General features: G+C 37.1%; 1 pseudogene; it reads left to right on the top strand.

Moving 5' to 3' along the window:
• The first annotated feature begins 10824 nt into the window (after nt 1-10824).
• LOC110567836 (large ribosomal subunit protein bL34m-like) lies at nt 10825-12611 on the top strand (annotated as a pseudogene).
• The last annotated feature ends 6867 nt before the right edge of the window (nt 12612-19478 follow it).

Genomic DNA, 19478 nt, shown 5'->3' with positions numbered 1-19478 from the left:
ATTTTATTTTAAAATAACTCTATGGGGATGATGTAAGACAAACCAAATAAGGAAGGCATGAAGACACAGCAATATTGAAGGTTTGGTGGCCATAGGATTATGCCTGGCAGATCTTCAAGTGCAGGAAGCTGAATTGATCAAGGACTCTAGATGGCTCTGGAAACCTTTCTGGCATTTGCCCTGAATCCATTCTTCTTTTTTTTTTTCAGAAGAACATATTTTTATTTTTTATTTAACATTTCTTTTTAATCACATTTTAGGTTTTGGGGTACATGTGAAGAACATGCAAGATTGTTGCATAGGTACACACATGGCAGTGTTATGTGCTGCCTTCCTCCCCGTCACCTATATCTGGCATTTCTCCCCATGCTATCTCTCCCCAACTCCCCACCCCCCACTGCCCCTCCCCTATTTCCCCCCGACAGACCCCAGTGTGTGATGCTCCCCTCCCTGTGTCCATGTGTTCTCATTGTTCAACACCCACTTATGAGTGAGAACATGTGGTGTTTGATTTTCTATTCTTGTGTCAGTTTGCTGAGAATGATGGTTTCCAGGTTCATCCATGTCCCTACAAAGGACACGAACTCATCATTTTTGATGGCTGCATAGTATTTCATGGTGTATATGTGCCACATTTTCCTTGTCCAGTCTATCATCGATGGGCATTTGGGTTGGTTCCAGGTCTTTGCTATTGTAAACAGTGCTGCAATGAACATTCCTGAATCCATTCTTCCTGCAGGTTGCTCACAGAGAATAACCAAGCATGGAAAGAATACAAGGCTAGGCCTGCTCCTGAAAACATGAAGTTCTCTGATGGCTAACTTTGATTCAATGACTCCTTGATTGTCTCATGAACTATCCTTAGGTGTGGGTCAGTCTAAAACATTTTATGCAACTTCCCATCTCTCTTTCACTCAGGGTCAGATTTGCATCACAATTTCATGACTCTCAGTCCTACTTGACTTTCTCCCTGTTATCAATGATGACATGTCTTGCAATAAAATCTTTACACATTTCACCTTGCCATGGCTTCTACTTGGAGGACAGAACAGTGGTGTGCTAGAGTCAGTTTAACAAGCCGAGAACCAACATTTAAATTTGCAGGAATTTTGCAAGCCAGCTTTTAAATATAATCATTATCATTATCAAAAATTAAGCTATGTAAATCTACAAGTAGATATATTAGCAACAATGTTACAGATATTCTAAACTCATTGTTTTCTAAGTATTATATTATTCTGTTATTTATGCTTCCAAAGTTATTTCTAATAGAGCAGATAATATACAATATAATGATGTTCTGCTGCACACATGGCTATTGCAAGGATATTTATGCCATGGAAATCAACAAATGCTACAAACCAGTATTTGTTTTTTCCTATCTTTCTATCACCTTTTTATTTCAAAGAGCCAGTTGTGAAACAGTTGCTGACATACCACTTATCTGCATGCTCATAGAGGACCAAAATAATATGGTCAAAGCAAAAGGATAACAGAGAGCCTTAATCAAGTATCTTTTTTTGTTTTTAACATTTTTTAACATAGCATAGAGTGTATAAATTTTGTTGTAGAATAAAATTGTACATATGTAACATAAACAACATGAAGTTTTAAAGTACATATGTCGTGGAATGACTAAATTTAACTAAATAACATACGCGTTGCCTCACATAGTTATCATTTTTATGGTAAGAACACTTTCCATTCACTCTTACTGTTTTTCAAGAACACAATATATTATTAACTATGATCACCACGTTATACGCTAGATCTCTTGAATTTATTCCTCCTCTAGCTGAAATTCTGAATCCTTTGTTCAACAACTCTGTAAATCCCCCACCTACCCACCAACCACTGCAGCCACTGGTAAGCACCATTCTACTCTCTACTTTTATGGGATAAACATTTTAAAATTCTGCATTTGAGCAAGTTCATGAGGTGCTAGCCTTTCTGTGCCTGGCTTAGTTCACTTAACATAATGTTCTTCAGGTTCAATTATGTTGTTGCAAATGACAGAATTTCTTTCTTTTCATGTCTGAATAGTATTTCATTGTATATATCACATTTTCTTTATCCATTTATCCATTGATAGGCAATTAATTTGATATCATGCCTTTTTTATTTTGAATAATGCTTCAATAAACATGGCAATGCAGATACCTTTTCAACATACTGACTTCAATTTCTTTGTATATATACTCAGTAATTGGATTGCTGGATTATATGGTAGTTCTATTTTTAATTTTTTGAGGAAATGCTATACTATTTTCCATAATGAATGTACTACTTTACATTCCAACCAACGATGTATAAGAATTTCCCTTTCTCCACATCCACAATAGCATTTGTTATCTTTTGTCTTTTGATAATTGCCATTCTAACAGGTATGAGGTAATATCTCATTGAGGTTTTGATTTGCATTTCCCTGACTATAAGTGATGTTGAGCATTTTTATCACACACCTATTGGCTATTTGCATGTCTTTTTTTGAGATACGTCCATTCAGGTTCTTTGCCCATTATTTAATCAGGTTATTTGTTTTCTTTCTGTTGAGTTGTTGAAGTTTTTTATGTATTTTGGATATCAACACCTTATCAGATGTACCATTTCTTTTCTACCATTTGGTAAGTTGTCTTTTCACTCTGTTTAATGTTTCCTTTGCTTCCAAAGAAGTTTTTAGTTTGAAGTAATCTCATTTGTCTCATTTCCTCTGCTTCCACAGAAGTTTTTAGTTTGAAGTAATCTCATTTGTCTATTTTTTATTTTTGTTGTCTGTTCTTTTCATGGCCTGTCCAAAAAATCATTGCCCACACCAATATCATAGAGCTTTTCCCCTAATGCTTTCTTGTGCTAATTTCACCAGTAAAGGGAAAAACACCTGTAGTGAGCATGGATACAACTCCAGTAAACATACTGCACATACTCACCTTCTAAGCACTAGTAGGCCACTGTCCATGTGGGCAAGCCACCCCAAGAGAAAAATCAGTGGAGAAGGGAGCAAATACCTGAGAAGTAGGCCAATGTATAATCAAGTCAAAAGGTCAAATCATGCACTTGTCCTTCAAGTTGCCTGCCTGGCCCTCTTCCAAGTGTACTTTCCTTCCTGTTCTAAAGCTTTTTAATACAATACACTTTCACTCCTTCTCTAAAACTTGACTTGGTCCCTGCTTCTGCCTTATGCCCATCACTCAGATTTTTTCTTTTGAGGAGTCAAGAATTGAGGCTCCTACAGACCATACAAATTTGCCACCACTAACACAATGTTGTAATTTGAGATCTTCTTTATAATGTATTTATTGCTATAAACTTCCCTTTTTAGAATCGCTTTGGCTTTATCCCATAGGTTTTTGTATGTTGTGTTTCACTTTAAAATTTTTTTTTAATTATTTTTTTTACTTTCTTCATTGACCCATTGATTGTTCAGAAACATGTTGTCTAATTTCCATTTTTCTGTGACTTTTCCAAAGTGCTTCCTGTAATTGATTTCTACTTTTATAACATTGTGTTCAAAAAAGGAACTTGATATGACTCCAATTTTCTTAAACTTGTTAGGACTTGTTTTGTGGACTATTATATGATCTATTGTGGAAAATATTCCATATGCTGTTGAAAACAATGTATATTCTTCAGCTCCTGATGTTCTATACATACCTGTAATGTCCATTTGATCCACAGTGTAAGTCTCATGTTTTCTTATTAATTTTCTGTCAGTTCATTGATAAAAATAAGATGTTTAAATCTGCTACTATTATTGTATTGCAGCCTCTCTTTCCTCAGATCTATTATTTGCTTTATGTATTTAGGTGTTCCAATGTAGAGTGCATATATAATTACAATTGTTATATTACCTTAGTCAATTGACCTTTCATCATTATGAAGCAGTGTCCTTGTCCTGGGTAAATACCTGGGGTTCATTGTCTCATGCAAAGAAGATTAAGGACATGGACATACACAAGGAGTGAGTTTAGGAGTGCAGATTTAATATGCAAACAAAGAGAAAGGAGAATAGCTCTCTCTTGTGAGAGAGAGGGGCTCCCAAATGGGAATTCCAGCCTGGAGTAGGAGTGCACAGGCTTTTATAGGCCAGCTTGAGGAGGTGGTGTCTGATTTACATAGGTCCCACACATTGGTTGGACCAAGTGTGATGTTTACATAGCGTGCAGGGAAGCTGGCCACCCCACTCTAATCTTATTAAACACATGCGGTCTTTGCTTTGGCCGGCACCATGTTGCCTGCTCTTTACTGTACACATGACTGGCAAAGAGAAGGAAAGAGGGAGCCACCATTTTTGAATAAGCCTTGTTTCAGGTAGCCTTTTCCCATTAGCACAGCTGCCAGCAAATCACCTGTGCAAGCTTCTAGCCTGCTTTTCTATGTCTGAAGCTTGATTTTACCAGCTGCTCTTTGTTAGAAAAAAAAACTGATTTGGGGTCTGCTTTTCATTAAAAAGAAAACCTTACCAAGGACTTCCTTACCCTCACTATCTGCCTAAATAATTTCTTTTTAACTCCTGTGTCAATTATATAAAATGACCTGCTTTGTCTCTTTTTTTAGTTCTTTATTTAAAGTCTACTTATCTTATATAAGAATTGCTAACCCTCCTTTCTTCTGATTTCCATTTGTGTGGAATATTTTTTCCATCCCTTCACTTTCAGTCTGTTTTTGTCTCTAAAGGAGAAGTGAGTCTCTTCTAAGCAACATATAGTGGGTTCTCATTGTTGCTATTTTTTTATTCAGTCACTTTTTATGTCTTTTGATTGGTTAATTTTATCCATTTATAATCAAATATGTAATGACTTACCATGGCTATTTTGTTAATTATTTTCTAGTTGTTTTGTAGATCTTTTGTTTCATCATCTCTTGCTTCCCTTCTTTCTGGCAAAGTAATTTTTTGTAGTAGTATGTTTTGATTCATTGCTTTTTGTTTTTTTTGTGTGTGTATCCACTATAGTTTTTTGCTTTGTGGTTACTATTAGGCTTTTACAAAACATCTTGTAGCTATAACTTGTAATTATTTTTAATAGTCGTTTAAACTTCATACTAAAAATATGTGATTTACATACCACTGTTATAGTATTACAGTATTCTGAATTTGACTGTGTACTCACTTATACCAGTGATTTTTATGCTTTCAGATGTTTTTATGTGCCCATTAGGATCCCTTTCTTTTATCCTGAAAACCCTCCTACGGCATTTCTCATAAGACAGGTTTGGTGATGATGAACTCCCTTAGCTTCTGTCTATATGAAAAAGTATTGATATATCTCTCTCTTTCATTTGTGAAGGATAGCTTTCTTGGTTGGCAGGTTTTTTTGTTTGTTTATTTGTTTGTTTTTCCATCAGCACATTGAATATATCATCCCATTCCCTCCTGGCCTGCAAGATTACTGCTGGCATGTCTGCTGCTAGACTTACTGGAATACCCTTAAATGTTATTTGCCTCTTTTGCTATTTTCAGAATCCTCTTTATGTCTTTGATTTTTTGAAATTCAATTATAGTAAGTCTTGAAGTAGTCTTTTTTAGATGGACTCTGATTAGAGACCTTTGACTTTCATGTACCTGGATATTTATGTCTTTCTCCAGGTTTAGAAAATTTTGTTACAATTTTTCAAAAAATGCATTCTAACCCTTTCTCTTTTTCTTCTTTTTTCTTAACTTCTATGACTCAAATATTTGCTGTTTTGATGCTGTCCTATAAATCCTAAAAATTTCTTTCTTCCTTTTCACTCTTCATTTTTCTCTTCTGACTATATATTTTCAAGTAACCTGTCTTCAAGTTTAAAGATCTCTCTTCTGCTTAATATGGTCTGCTGTTGATGCTGTCTATTGCATTTTTCATTTTGTTTATTGTATTTTTCAGATCCAGGATTTCCTTTAGATATATGATCTCTCCATTATATTTCTTATATTTATTGTTCTCATCTCTTACTTTTTTACTCATGTTATTGAATTGACTCTTGAAGTTCACTGAGCTTTCTTAAAACAGTTGTTTCGAATTATTTGTCAAGCTGTTCATATAGTTTCACTTCTTTAGGGTTAGTAAATGGCACCTTATTTTGTTTGTTTGGTTGCATAATGTTTACTGATTGTTCATGATTTTTGTGTTTGTACATCAATGTCTGTGAATTTGAAGAAGTACTTATTCTAGTCTTTGCAAACTGTAAAGCCCTACAAAAAGTCCTGTAGCAGCTGTGGCACTAGGGTGCTCCAAAAGCCAGGAACAGCTTCAGTCATCACAGTTCTGTCAGAAGCCTAAGTTCTACTACAGCAACACAGTCCTGGGGTAGGCCAGAAGCCCAAGGCAAGATATGTCTAGCATGGCAATGAGACATTTCAGAAGCTCAAGGTCACTGAGGGCTATCTGGGTCCTGGAGTCACTGACATCTGCCTGGCAGTGGGGCAGGCAGGAAATCAAGTCCAACAAGCAAGCCTGAGGCCTGGAACTGTATGATTCTTCCTGGAATGGGGCAGTATAGAGGTACAGTTTATAGGTACTAGCCTAGAGTATAGGGTCATGGGCATCTGCCTGGTGCTTGGTTTTACTGTGGCAGATGCAGTTGTTGGGAGCAAAAGAAATGTCCCATGCTCGCTTCTCACTTTTTACCAAGTGGATAGTATTTATCTCTGCACTGTGCTGCCTAAGCTTGGGCATATAGTGATATAGGTAATGTAAAATTTCCATTTTACCCTCTTCAATGCATCTTTTCTTATTATTGTGCTACATCAGAGTACTTCAATCTCTTACCTGGTTTCCTTCATTCATGTACATGAGTGTGTGTGTGCACATGCGTGTGTGTGTGTGAATAGTTGTTAAAATTGATATTTCTTTACAGAAATGATCCTGAGGGAATTCTACTCAATTATCCTGTTTCACATATTACCTATCAACAATTTTTAAAGGAAGGAAAAAATGAAATAAAATGCCAAAAATATAATAGAACTTAAATATAAATCCAATTCAATTTCAACATTATGAAAATGAAAATGGAAGCCTAGATTGGCTTATGCTTACATAATTAAACAACACTGGAGACAGAACTAATTTAAGAGAAATAAAATGAAACAAAGCAAATATAACCTGTAAAATACAGAAAACATAAAGTGACATAAACTTATAGTTTCGAAGCCACTATATTTTCCTAGTCTCCTTCATTTGCTCTTTTGTTAAACTGATGTTGGAATAGAGCTTTTTGGAAGGAAAAAAAATCAATATTACTTTTGGACATATAATTTATTTCAGTTCTATCCTCATACATCTTAATTTAGACATCTTATATGTCAAGTTAAGGAATAAACCAAAACTGTGTTGCCTGGGCTGTCTGTCCAATGTCTCAGAACAAAAGTAACTCAGATGCTTCTAAATAAAAGCACTTGCTTTGGGATTAAAAAGAAATCATCCAAATTTGGAGATGTGTGACAAATGTTTTGCATGTTATTTTCTTTAACAGGAAGCTGAGTCACTGTCACAGTGATTTCCAGACTTTGATTTGTAACACCTCTGTAACATTCCATGAAATTTTCAAAATAAAATTTGCTTCAATTCATCTCCATTTTTAAAATATAGCAATTTTAGGGCAAATGTGATTGGTGAAATATACTCCTATTATATTTGAATGGAGAATTTGAAATAGAATGTGAATCACTTCTGTACAGAACAAACTCCCCTAGTCTTAGAAGTAAGGCTAACAAAAACATCTGATGGATACCCTCTGATTTTATTTACTCGTCTTCTGCCTGCATCTCAAATCTTCCCCTGGCTCATTATATATGTGAAGTGCTCTCTAGGGCAGTGGCATTCCAAGTGCGGTCCTCAAACCAGCAGCATCAAATGAGAACTTATTTAAAATACAAATAGTTAACCCTAACCTCAGATTAACTGAATCCAAACTTCTGCAGTGGAGTTCAGGAATGTGTGGTGCAAAAATCCTCCAGGTGAGACCACTGCACAATGAAGGGCAAGAATCACTGCCATTGCTCTTGGTATTTAGGTATCTGATGGGATCTAAGAAATGAACTAGGAACTTGAAGCCTTCTAGTAATGTGCTATTACATGGGAAATTGATCTAAGTTAATACCTGTATACACACACACACAAACATGTAAATGTGCATGTGTGTGCGTGTATCACATATCAAGAAAAATAAAACATGCTACTCTTTACCAGATGTTTGCAAATATCAAGGTGCTCTTTGTTGGACAGTGCACATATCTGGATAGACAAACATATTTTTCATCTATCCATCAGAAATAATATAAATGAATTAGTTTCTGTTAAGTTATTAATTATGACACTCACAACCACATACACACCATGAGTATTCCCTGCATTTACTTGACTTCAGGGCATTCTTTTCTGAGACTAGTATGATCAAAATTCTTGGACACTGGGGGATTACTAGAGGCTATGGGGAGCTCTCATCCTTTAGCTTTTCACTAGTTTACCTCCCTGACAACACTCAAAAAATTCCAATCTCCAGTGTTTCCCCACACCACAACTGGATTCTCACTATACATTGGTGGTTCCCAGACTTTGTTCTTCATTGAGCATCTCATTGAATTATTCCCTCTATTCCCACAAATGACTCCACATATTGCAAGATTTTGTCTAGGAAGATAAATTAAGCAATACTAACTTTGTTTTCTTAGACCCATTAAAGGCCTAATTAAGAGGTCAATAAAAGCTTCTGATTAACACAAGTTACCAGTTACTCCCTCAGCATTTTGTTTTATAATTGAAGTTTGCATAGCCATTTCAATGCTATATTTATAGATTCTTGCAGAATTTTTTAAATATTGGAAATAATGCTTTCTTGCTTAATATAACCTGCAAAATCCCAAAGGAAAGATATTTCACTTCTCTTAATTCTGCTGATGGTGTTTTGCACAAATATACTGTCTGGGCCCAACCATTCAAAGACTTTTATTACTTTGCAAATAGAGTACAAAATCTCTTACAGGGCTAAGGCCTGGTTTTCCCCCTGTATCTTCCTCCCCATTTTCATCCCTGCCCTTGCTCTCTAAATTCTAGTCAACCTGGCTTTCTTTCAGTTTGTCAAATGGGTTTTCTCTTTACTACCTCAGGACCATTGCATATGCTCTTCCTGCCCCCTTTGCTTGTCAATTTCTACCATTAAACTCTCAGTTCAAACATCTCTTCCTGAAGACACTTTCCTGAAGTTTCCTTTTTTGCCAGTTCCACAGCTAGGTAAGGTCTCCAGAGTATTATCTTTTATTGTTCTGCTTTTACTTCACTTCAAACTATAGTAATACACAAATATAATTATTTGGTTTATTATTATCCCTCCAGAATGCAAGCTTTATGGCAATAAAAGTTATATTTGGTTTGCTCTCTTTGGTATCCTTAGTACCTACCATGGTGCTGAGTACATAATAAGAGCTCAATACGTATTAGTTAAATGAATAAATGGATAAATAAATTAGCTGGGCAAATGCCTTGGGTTTTTAACTAAGGTTGAGATCAGTAGTAATTCATAAATAGGCTCATACTGGAAGTAAACAATGTCTACCTCTCAAGCTGATAGAACTTCAGAGTAATAAAAAATATCACTGTTACTGGATTTTGTCACTTCACATTGAAATTTTTAATGACACGAGAAAACGCTCTTTTAAAAATCTGAGTAAAATGCATGAAATACATTTTTATATTCAGTGTGATCTCAAATGTGTCAAAATATAAATGCATGTCAGAATGGAATCCTCTGTCTCCTTTACCACTTTATCTCATCATTGTCCATCCTAGCTGGGGAGGTAGACTTTAAAATGCATTCAAATTGTTATAAAAGACAACCAATAATAAGGTGAACAAAATAAACAAGTGCTTCCTATATGTCAGGCACAATTCCATATGTTTTGTAAGTAATTACAGTAAATCTGTAAGATCTATTTTTAGTTGTTTTGTTTACTTTATAGATGCTCCACTCTGAAAACTGTAGGTATCTGATGTTGCCCTCCTTGTTTTGGGGGAACATTTCAGGAAGAGTTTACTCTAGGCATGAACACAGGAGACATAGACAAGATCATAACAATCTGGGAGAATACACTCTAGAATGAGGGGAGAAAGATGGGAAAGAAGAAAGAAAGAAGGTAGAAAGAACAATTGGGAAAGGACACCTGAGAATCTAATTAAAGAGATTCAATATCAATGGAAAACCTTCTAGGAGGGAATAGTAAAGAAATATTTTTATACTGCAGTTTTAGACTCTAACGTAGTTGTCGGCTCCAAGGAGAACAGGATTATGTTGATAATAGACTGTGCCAGCATTAACTCCCAGATGTTAGGGAGCAACAGGGAGATGCACACGCACATATACACACACACACACACACACACACACAGATAAGTAAGGACTAGAAAGGAATGGACTCACATTCACACTGTTTTCCTCTTGTAGGGAGTTTATAAATGATTGTTATTTTACTGTTTGTATTATGTTAATGATAATAATTTCTAAAGTGAAATCAGAAATTGCCAGAACACATATTTCTATATGCTATGATTTTGTCATTATAAACATAATTTGCTGTCATGGTTGTTTGCCATGTTTATGTGTTCATGCATAGTTTCAAAGACCCCTGAGGATGTGAATATTATAGACACAGTCAGAGCATAAGCAAATTGCAAAGGGACTTGTGTTGACTCATTAAATCCATGCTCAGTTTAAAGTGCAGCTTAGGTTATGGTTGAACAAAGGCAATGGGAGAAAGAGAGTTGAGGAAATTCAAATTCATTTAAATAATGCTGCACTTGAGGAAAAGGCAAGATTTTTGAGCTAATTTTCTTATTTCTTTCTATACATGCACTCATGCATTCAACAAATTTATTAAATGCCAGCACGACCAAGGACTGCAGGGCAAAATGGAGCTTAGGCTTCAGCAGACTTAGAGAATGTGAAATTTATGTAAGACATCTGATATTCAGCCTACTCTGAATTGCTTTTTTCCTAACACAATCTAATGGTCTTTCGAAAACATCCCTCACTCCTCAGTCATACTAAACCCAGGTGCTTTGAGAAGAACTGAACTTTCTTTAGGGATAAGCACATGACTCAAATCTTGCCAATGATAAAATAACAACACCCTTAATGTATGCACACATACCAGAAATATTAAAATTAATTGTTTGAGAAAGGCATGTGATCCAAACCAACCTGAGACTGAGTCCTAAAATATTATGAGTTAATCAATAACTGTTATTACAACTAATCCAAAAATGAAGAATGATTTCAATAAACTAAAACTTATTTCTTGCACAAATAAAGTCTGAGATTGTTTTTCCTGATAGTTGGTTCTTCTCAAAATAGTTATTTAAATGGTAAACATGATGAAACCCTGTCTCTATGAAAAATACAAAAATTAGCTGGGCATGGTGATGTGTGCCTGTAATCCCAGCTACTTGGGAGGCTGAGGCAGGAGAATCACTTGAACCCGGGAGGTAGAGGTTGCAGAGAGCTGACGTCATGCCACTGCACTCCAGCCTGGTGACAAAGCACAACTCCGTCTCAAAATAAGTAAATAAATAGTCATTAAGAGAGTTGGGCTCCATTCATGTATAGCTTCACATCTTTAATACTTGGTTCCTAAGGTCATGATGTGGGCATTAAGCTGAAATTAAGAAGTGGAAGAGTATGGAGAATCACTGTAGTGGAATTTTATGGACTCCCCTGGAAGTAATGTGCATCATTTCTGTTCACATTCCATTGACTAGCATGTTACCTCCTGGCCCACTAAAGGAGAGGCTGGTAAATGTAGTTTTGCCGAGAACCAACAAAAAAGAGAAATTAGATTTGGGAGACACTTAGGCAGTCTCCAACATAGAGACTTTTCTAGATTTATTGGGGAAAGGATGCATCTTTTGATGCATGAGTTAGTTTTGGAATTCTAAATTTTATCTACTGTCCTAATCTTACAAATAAAAACATCAATACCCAAAGGCAAAGCCAGCTTAAAAAAGCAGGGATGGCATTTTACTGTCACCAGGATCAGAACTCAAGGGCTCAGTGTCATCTTGCATTCTACCCATGATACTACACTATGAAATTCTGAATCAGCACCTAAAACACTCAAACCTTTCTTTTGGCAGGATAGGAAACTCATAAAGAGCCTTAACTCCTCCAGTCCATTCAATCCACTCATTCTCCAGGGTTCAAAAAGAGAGGACAAGAAATACCAATATGAGTGATACAAGGTCTCTTGAACTACCTCCCCTATTCAAGATTCCCAATTTCTAATATTAATTGGGGCTATCCCCTCTGAGTGGAAAGTAGGAGGTTGTCAAAAACGGAAATGGGGGACTTCAGGAACAACTGTAGACATAGCTTTCTTGACTAGATCCCCGCTGGGCCTAGCAAGTAGGTCTGCAGCGTTGCTGGGTGGGAGGTAGCTCCAGCCACGAGCCTGCCTGCGGTTCCTGGACCCCTGGGGCCTCCCCAACCCTCAGCAGGCCCGGGGCAAGGCTTGCAGGAATGAGTATCAGCTGAGCAACATCAAACGCAAGCACAAGCACGGCTGGACCTGGTGCCTGAGCATGCTGGCTGGCGTCCAAGTCATGCTTCATCAAATGCTCAAGGGCTGCAAGTTGCTGAGTCATTGAAGATCGCGATACTGCTGGTGGGACCCCCATGAAAGCGTCACCCTCACCTTGGACCTCACCTGGCGCTATTTTTGCAGGGAGCTGGGGAGCAGGAACTCTTTGGACCTGAGTGATCTCCATATTGTGGGGTTGAAATCTGGTTGGGAGCCTACCAAGGTCCCTTTGTAAGCTTTTGAATTAGGAAGAATTTTCAACCTAATCAACAGACCACAGGACAGTACAATGAACCACTGTGTACCTAGTACACAGATCTGATGACCATCTACCTACAATCCATCCCTGTCCCATCCTGGGTCTTTTGAAGTTGATCTCAGGCATCTGATTATTTCTTCTGTAAATATTTCAGAATCTCTCTCTTCAAGATAAGAACTCATTAAAGCGTAATTACAAAGCTTATCATCCAAAAGAGTCATCAATAATTTTGAAATATTATTAAACGTGTAATAAATGTTCAAAGTTCCACTTGCAAAAAGCAAAACAAAACAAACAAAAAAAACAGAAATGAAGTAGGAATCCCAGGCCACCATGTTCAATCCCCATCTCCCAACATTACCAACACACACTTTGAGTGATGTTTAGTGATAGACGGAGTTCAACCTGGTGACATCACGATACCCTCATTCTAATTGTAATATTCACAACATAAAAGCACACTTCTTATTTAAAACTGATATGCTCATCTTTTCCTTGTACCCCTTCCTCTTGGGCCTCAGCCCTAGTAGAGTAAATAAAACTATAGAATGTAGGGAGAATAGGTGCTGTTGAGAAACTTGCATGTTAAATTTCAAGACATGGAAGTCTGTGAGTCAAGCACACTGAAACTGTCAATTCTGTAGAAGGAACTTAAAGAATCCACTTTTCCTTGTTATCCGTAGCCCTATGGCTCTTTTCTGCCACCATGATTATAAAAGCAACAACAACAAAAAAGATTTTTTTCTCAATTCAGAAAGCCAGTTAGAGGCCAAACTGATCAATCGCCTTTTGAGACTCTAAATGAAAAACTGCAATCTCAAACAAATACAAAACAAATAGATTGGTGGAGGCTTCTTTATCTAAAGATCGGGTGTTCCATTTTCCTTGAATATTATTAATTGTGTTGAGTAGAAGAGAGTCATCGGAGAATTAAAAGTGCATCTGAGTTTTCTGAGAAATTCTATTTATTCTGAGAAGAAAAAAAACCAGCATCAAACCACGAAATTAAGTGCTTACAAACAGCTCAATGACAAAAACAAAAGGCAGTAGGGTTGCGACTTTGAAATTGCCTTATTCTTAGGTAATTAGCATTTAACATGGAAAAATACCAGGTTTGCCATAGCTAATCCTACTGTAGATATTTAATTCACCATGACATTATCAATTATCTCATCGGAGGTTGTTCAGGTATTTCTTGCCACATTTTAACTGCAGGAATATTCAGCGCTATCTCTTGTTCCTTGATTTACAGCCTAATTTACTTGCTATAAAAACGCATGTGCTCATGCATTTATCTGCTTCACTAAGAGCCTTGGAACTATTGGTCTGAGCCTATTGCATTTCTTCTTTGCAATGCAAAAAACCCTTGGATAAACTAAGGGACATTTCCCTCCTCCGTTTTTTATTTATGAACCATATCTGAGACACTAATCAGTCCAAAGCCATTCATATCTGATGTATTTTCCTATTCCTTTCAGAATCCAGCATGTTTCTCTTTCATCACTTACCATCTGCAAAATACAATCTGCATATTATGATGTGCTCTATTATGATATTCTTTAAGAGTGTTACATCTGCAATTTTTATTTGTGTAAGTAAATTTTAAAGTCCTCAAGGACGAGCAATTTCTTTAGCTCCTTTCCCGATGTATGCAAGGTCCAGGTACATCACACATATTAAATAAATATCTATTGATGAAGTTCAATAGTTGCATATTGATCTAGATATTGACTTACTGAATAAATACTTGCTAGATTATGCTAAGATCTAGACAGTGTTCTAGATCACACCTTCACATACTTCACATGTATCACCTGTGGATTTTGAAAACAAAGGTACTAATTAAGTGGGTCTATGTTAGGGCCTTAGATACTGCATTTCCAACCAGGTCTCTGGTTCATGGACCACACTTTAAATAGCAGGAGACTAGACAAGCGTTGCAAAACATTTCCTGTAATGGGCCAAATAGTAAATACTTTACACTAGTTGTGCTGCAGGGTCTCTGTCACAACTAGCCAATTCTGCCTTTGTAATACAAAAGCAGCCATAGATAATAAGGAAATAAATAGGCACTATTGTGTTCCAATAAAACTTTATTTACAAAAACAAGTGTCTAGCCAAATGTGTCTTATAAGCTGTAGTTTGTGTACCTTTGGCCTATGAATCCACAAAAGACATGGGTTAATGAAGTTCAAGCGGGGAATATCTATAGCCTTTTACATTCTAAAGTGCTGTAAAATTAAATATAGATTTTCTAGGCACCAAAACATCTTAATCAGGTAATTAGTAATTTGCTTTTGGTTAGCAATTCACCTGATGTAAATTGACTTGGATTGGATCTCTCAAGTTCTGCTAGACTAGCAAAATTAAAAATTGTTAATTTTCCAGCATATCTAATCCATGATGCAGCTGATCAGTCAATTTTAGGTAAGCATATATTCTTTTTTGTTCCTTTAATTTTTTTGTGTGTAGGTATTTTTGTTTGTTTTTCTTTAAAAAGATAATGCTCACTTGACTCTCCCACCACTAGGAAGCACTTTTATGTGGTTAAGAAGATTTTGCTCATTTTATTAGTTTATGAAGTGTCCAAGAAATTAACCCAGTATTCAATTGCCCTGTTTTTCTTTATTTTCTCCTTTGCCTTTTGCAATATTTCCAGGCTGTCCTTTCCACTTTCATTTCCATTTTCAAAAACCCAGTTAAGGGTATGTCAATACATATTTATACCTCCCTGATATAGTTTGGCTGTGTCTCCACTCCAAAATCGCATCTTAAATTATAATTCCAATAATTCCCACAATCCCCATGCATCAATGGCAGGACCAGTCAGAGGTAATTGGATGATTGGGGTGGTTTCCCCCATTCTTTTCTCATGTTAGTGAGTCTCCTAATATCTGAGGGTTTTATAAGCATCTGTCATTTTACTGCTTGCACTCACTCCATTCTGCCACACTGTGGAGTAGCTGTCTGTTTCTCCTTTGCCTTCTGCCATGCTTGTAAGTTTCCTGTGGCATCCCCAGCAAGGTGGAACTGTGAGTCAATTAAGCCTCTTTTCTTTATAAATGACCCAGTCTTGGGTATTACTTCATGCAGTGTCAGAATAGACTAAAAAAGTAAATTGGTACCAGGAGTGGAGTGCTGCTATAAAGATACTTGAAAATGTAGAAGTGACTTAAGAACTGGGTAACAGGCAGAGGTTAGAACAGTTTGGAGTGGTCAGAAGAAGACAGGAATATGTGGGAATATTTTAAACTTCCTGGAGACTTGTTGAATGGCTGTGACCAAAATGCTGATAGTGATGTGGACAATGAAGTCCGGGCTGAGGTGATCTCAGATGGGATGAGGAACTTGTTGGGAACTGGAATAAAGGTGCCTCTTGCTGTGCAAAACAGACAGGCAGCATTTTGTCCCTGCCCTGGAGACCTGTGGAACTTTGAACTTAAGAGAGATGATTGAGAATATCTGGTGGAAGAAATTTCTAAGCAACAAAGCATTTAAGATGTGACTTGGGTTGCTCTTATAGTCATTTAGTTTTATGCATTGACAAAAAGATGGTTTGGAATTGGAACTTATATTTAAAAGGGAAGCAAGCACAAAAGTTTGGAAAATTTGTAGCCTGATGATGTGACAGAAAAGAAAAACCCATTTTCTGAGAAGAAATTCAAGCTGGCTGCAGAAGTTTACATAAGTAACTAGGAGCCAAATGTTAACTACCAAGACAATGGGGAAGACAATGGGGAAAATGTCTCCAGGACATGTCAAAGATCTTCATGGCAGCCCCTCTTATCACAGGCCCCAGAGGCCTAGGAGGGAAAAATGGTTTCATGGGCCTGGAGCCTTGCTGATTTGTACAGTCTTGGAACTTGGTGCCCTGCATCCCAGCCATGGCTAAAAGGGACCAGTGTACAGCTCAGGCCATTTCTTCAGAGGTACAAGCCCCAAGACTTGGTAGCTTACACATAGTGTTGGGTCTGCAGGTGCACGGAAGTCAAGAATTGAGATTTAGGAACTTCCACCTAGACTTCAGAGGATGTATGGAAATGTTTGGATGTCAAGGCAGAAGTTTGCTGCAGAGGCAAAGCCTTCATAGAGAACCTCTGCTAGGGTAGTGCAGAAGGGAAATGCAGGGTTGGAGCCCCTGAACAAGATCCCCAGTGGGACACTGCCCAGTGGAAATGTGAGAAGAGGGCCACAGTCATCCAGACCCCAGAATGGTAGAACTGTGTGCCTGGAAAAGCTGCTAGACACTCAATGTCAGCCCAAGAAAGCAGCTTGGAGGGCAGCTGTACCCTATACAGCTACAGAAAAGAGATGCCCAGGGCCTTGGGAGACCACTTCTTGCATCAGCATGGATGTAAGACATGGAGTCAAAAGAGATCATTTTGATGCATTAAGATCTTCCTTCCCTGCTGGATTTGCGGCTTGCATGAGGCCTGTGGCCCCCTTCCCCCATTTGGAATGTGTGTAATAACCCAATGGCTGTATCCTCATTGTATCTAGAAAGCACCTAACTTCCTTTTGATTTTACAGATTCATAAGCCAAAGGGCCTTGCCTTGTTTCAGATGAGACTTTGGACTTGATCTTTTTGGTTAACACTGGAATGAGCTAAAACTCTGGGGGACTGTTGTAAAGACATAATTGTTCTTTGAAATGTAAGGACATGAGATTTGGGAGGGGCCATGGATGGAATGATATGGTTTGGCTGTGTCCCTACCCAAAATTTTATCTTGAATTGTAATCTCCATAATTCCTATAGTTCCCACATGTCAAAGATGGGACTGGGTGGAGGTAATTGAATCATGGGGGTGGTTTCCTTCATGTTGTTCTCATGATAGTGAATGACTCTGACAAGATCTGATGGTTTTATAAGCATCTGGCATTTCTCCTGCTTGCACTCACTCCATCCTACCGCTCTGTGAAGAAGGTACCTCTTTGTCCTTTGCCTTCCACAATAATTGGAAGTTTCCTGAGGCCTCCCTAGCAATGCAGAACTGTGAGTCAATTAAGCCTCTCTTCTTTATAAATTACCCAGGATTAGATATTTCTTCATAGCAATGTGAGAATAGTCTAATACATTCTATATTTCCTTATTATGATTAATCAATCAATTATATAGATGGCTAATTAATCTGAATAATTAACATTGTAGATAATATTTTCATTGCTAGAAGTTAGTTCTGGATATCCAGTATTCATGTATTGATGTTCTTTGCATTCATGTTTTGTTTTGTTTGTTTTTCTGTCTCTCCTTAACATATGATTATTTAACACATACCATATCTTGGGTGTCATAAGCAAAAAAGAAAGGAGGTAAAACCTACAAAATTCAGTGTCTCAACATTCTAGGGTCTGTATTCTCTCTAATTTCTATATAAGCATAAATTGTTTCACCTGCTAAGTAACCAATTAAAGTCCAATGTTCTTCCAAAGTGCTATGGACCATCCTGACAAAACAGTTTGTGCTGTCCCAGCTGTGTCATTCCTGGTGACAAACTTCTACTTCTGGCTTTATCTCTCATTACTCTGTACATCTCATTGCCACAACATACTTCTATTTTTTACTTAATTTATATTGGACAAGATTTTTTCTTAAATTCTTAAAATATCACTAATACTCAAAGGCCACTAGTAGGGGAAGGTAATGTAAGAATCTTTTGGAAATTGGAACTTTCGTTTATGGTGATTCCTTCAATGTAGACACTTAGTTAGGAGTAGGTATAAATTATGATACAACAGTTCAAGACTAGCGGAAACAGCAAAGTGAGTATTTTGAGATGAAAGATTCAAAGACTCTTAGGGTGAAAATTATTGATACTTTTCAGTGAGGAACTGATAGGCCTTTGGGGAAGTTCCTGAACTGAACAATCAAGCCATTCGCTTAGGTAGGAGAGTTGTCAAAGAATAAATCATGCTAATAAAGACAAAGGAAAAGCCAAAGACATCAATGTGGATAGCAAGGTGTGGTTTTGGTTCTCTGTGTCTAGGCTCAGTATGTCAGTGGTTTCAGTTCTCAAGTACCATCCTTTAAAAATTTTCTGTTTTAGAGTTTTACACTGGTCTTAATTTAGATATTTCAAAATGTTTTAACTGATCCCCAAAAATATCAAAAGGTTTTTCAGAGCCTGTATAGCAAACATTCTTCACATGTGGATTAGAATGCCGCAGTATTATTGAAGTTTCAAATGTTGGAGGGGAGTGGTGCAAATACTTGCCCAGTCCTAGTCTGGCAGGTGGAGGGTGAATCTATGAACTTTGCAAACCAGCCATGAGGATGCAGGCTAATGATGTGAATGGCAGTCATTAATTTCTTGATTAAATAAATATTTGCTATGGTTTGAATATGTCTGCCCAAAAAGCATGTGTTGGAAACTTAATCCCCAATACGACAGTTTTCAGAGGTGGGTACTAATGAGAGGTTATTAGGATGTGAGAACACAGTGGAAGAATAACCCTACTATCATGAGAGTATCTTTATTATAAAAGGTGGAGTTTGACCTCTTTTTATTTTCTAGCTTTCTAGCTCTCCCACCTCCCACCATGAGATGACATAGCAATAAGGCCCTTATTAGACACCAGCCCTTCAATCTTGGCCTTCCCAACCTTCAGAACTGTGAGAAATAAATTTCTGTCCATTACAAACAGCACAAAATTGATAAGATAATTAAAAATAATTT

Source organism: Aotus nancymaae, unplaced genomic scaffold (assembly GCF_030222135.1).
Source record: "Aotus nancymaae isolate 86718 unplaced genomic scaffold, 86718_ANA_hifiasm-v0.15.2.pri h1tg000046l, whole genome shotgun sequence".
Taxonomy (NCBI): Eukaryota; Metazoa; Chordata; class Mammalia; order Primates; family Aotidae; genus Aotus; species Aotus nancymaae.
This window is presented reverse-complemented; position numbering and strand designations above follow the sequence as displayed.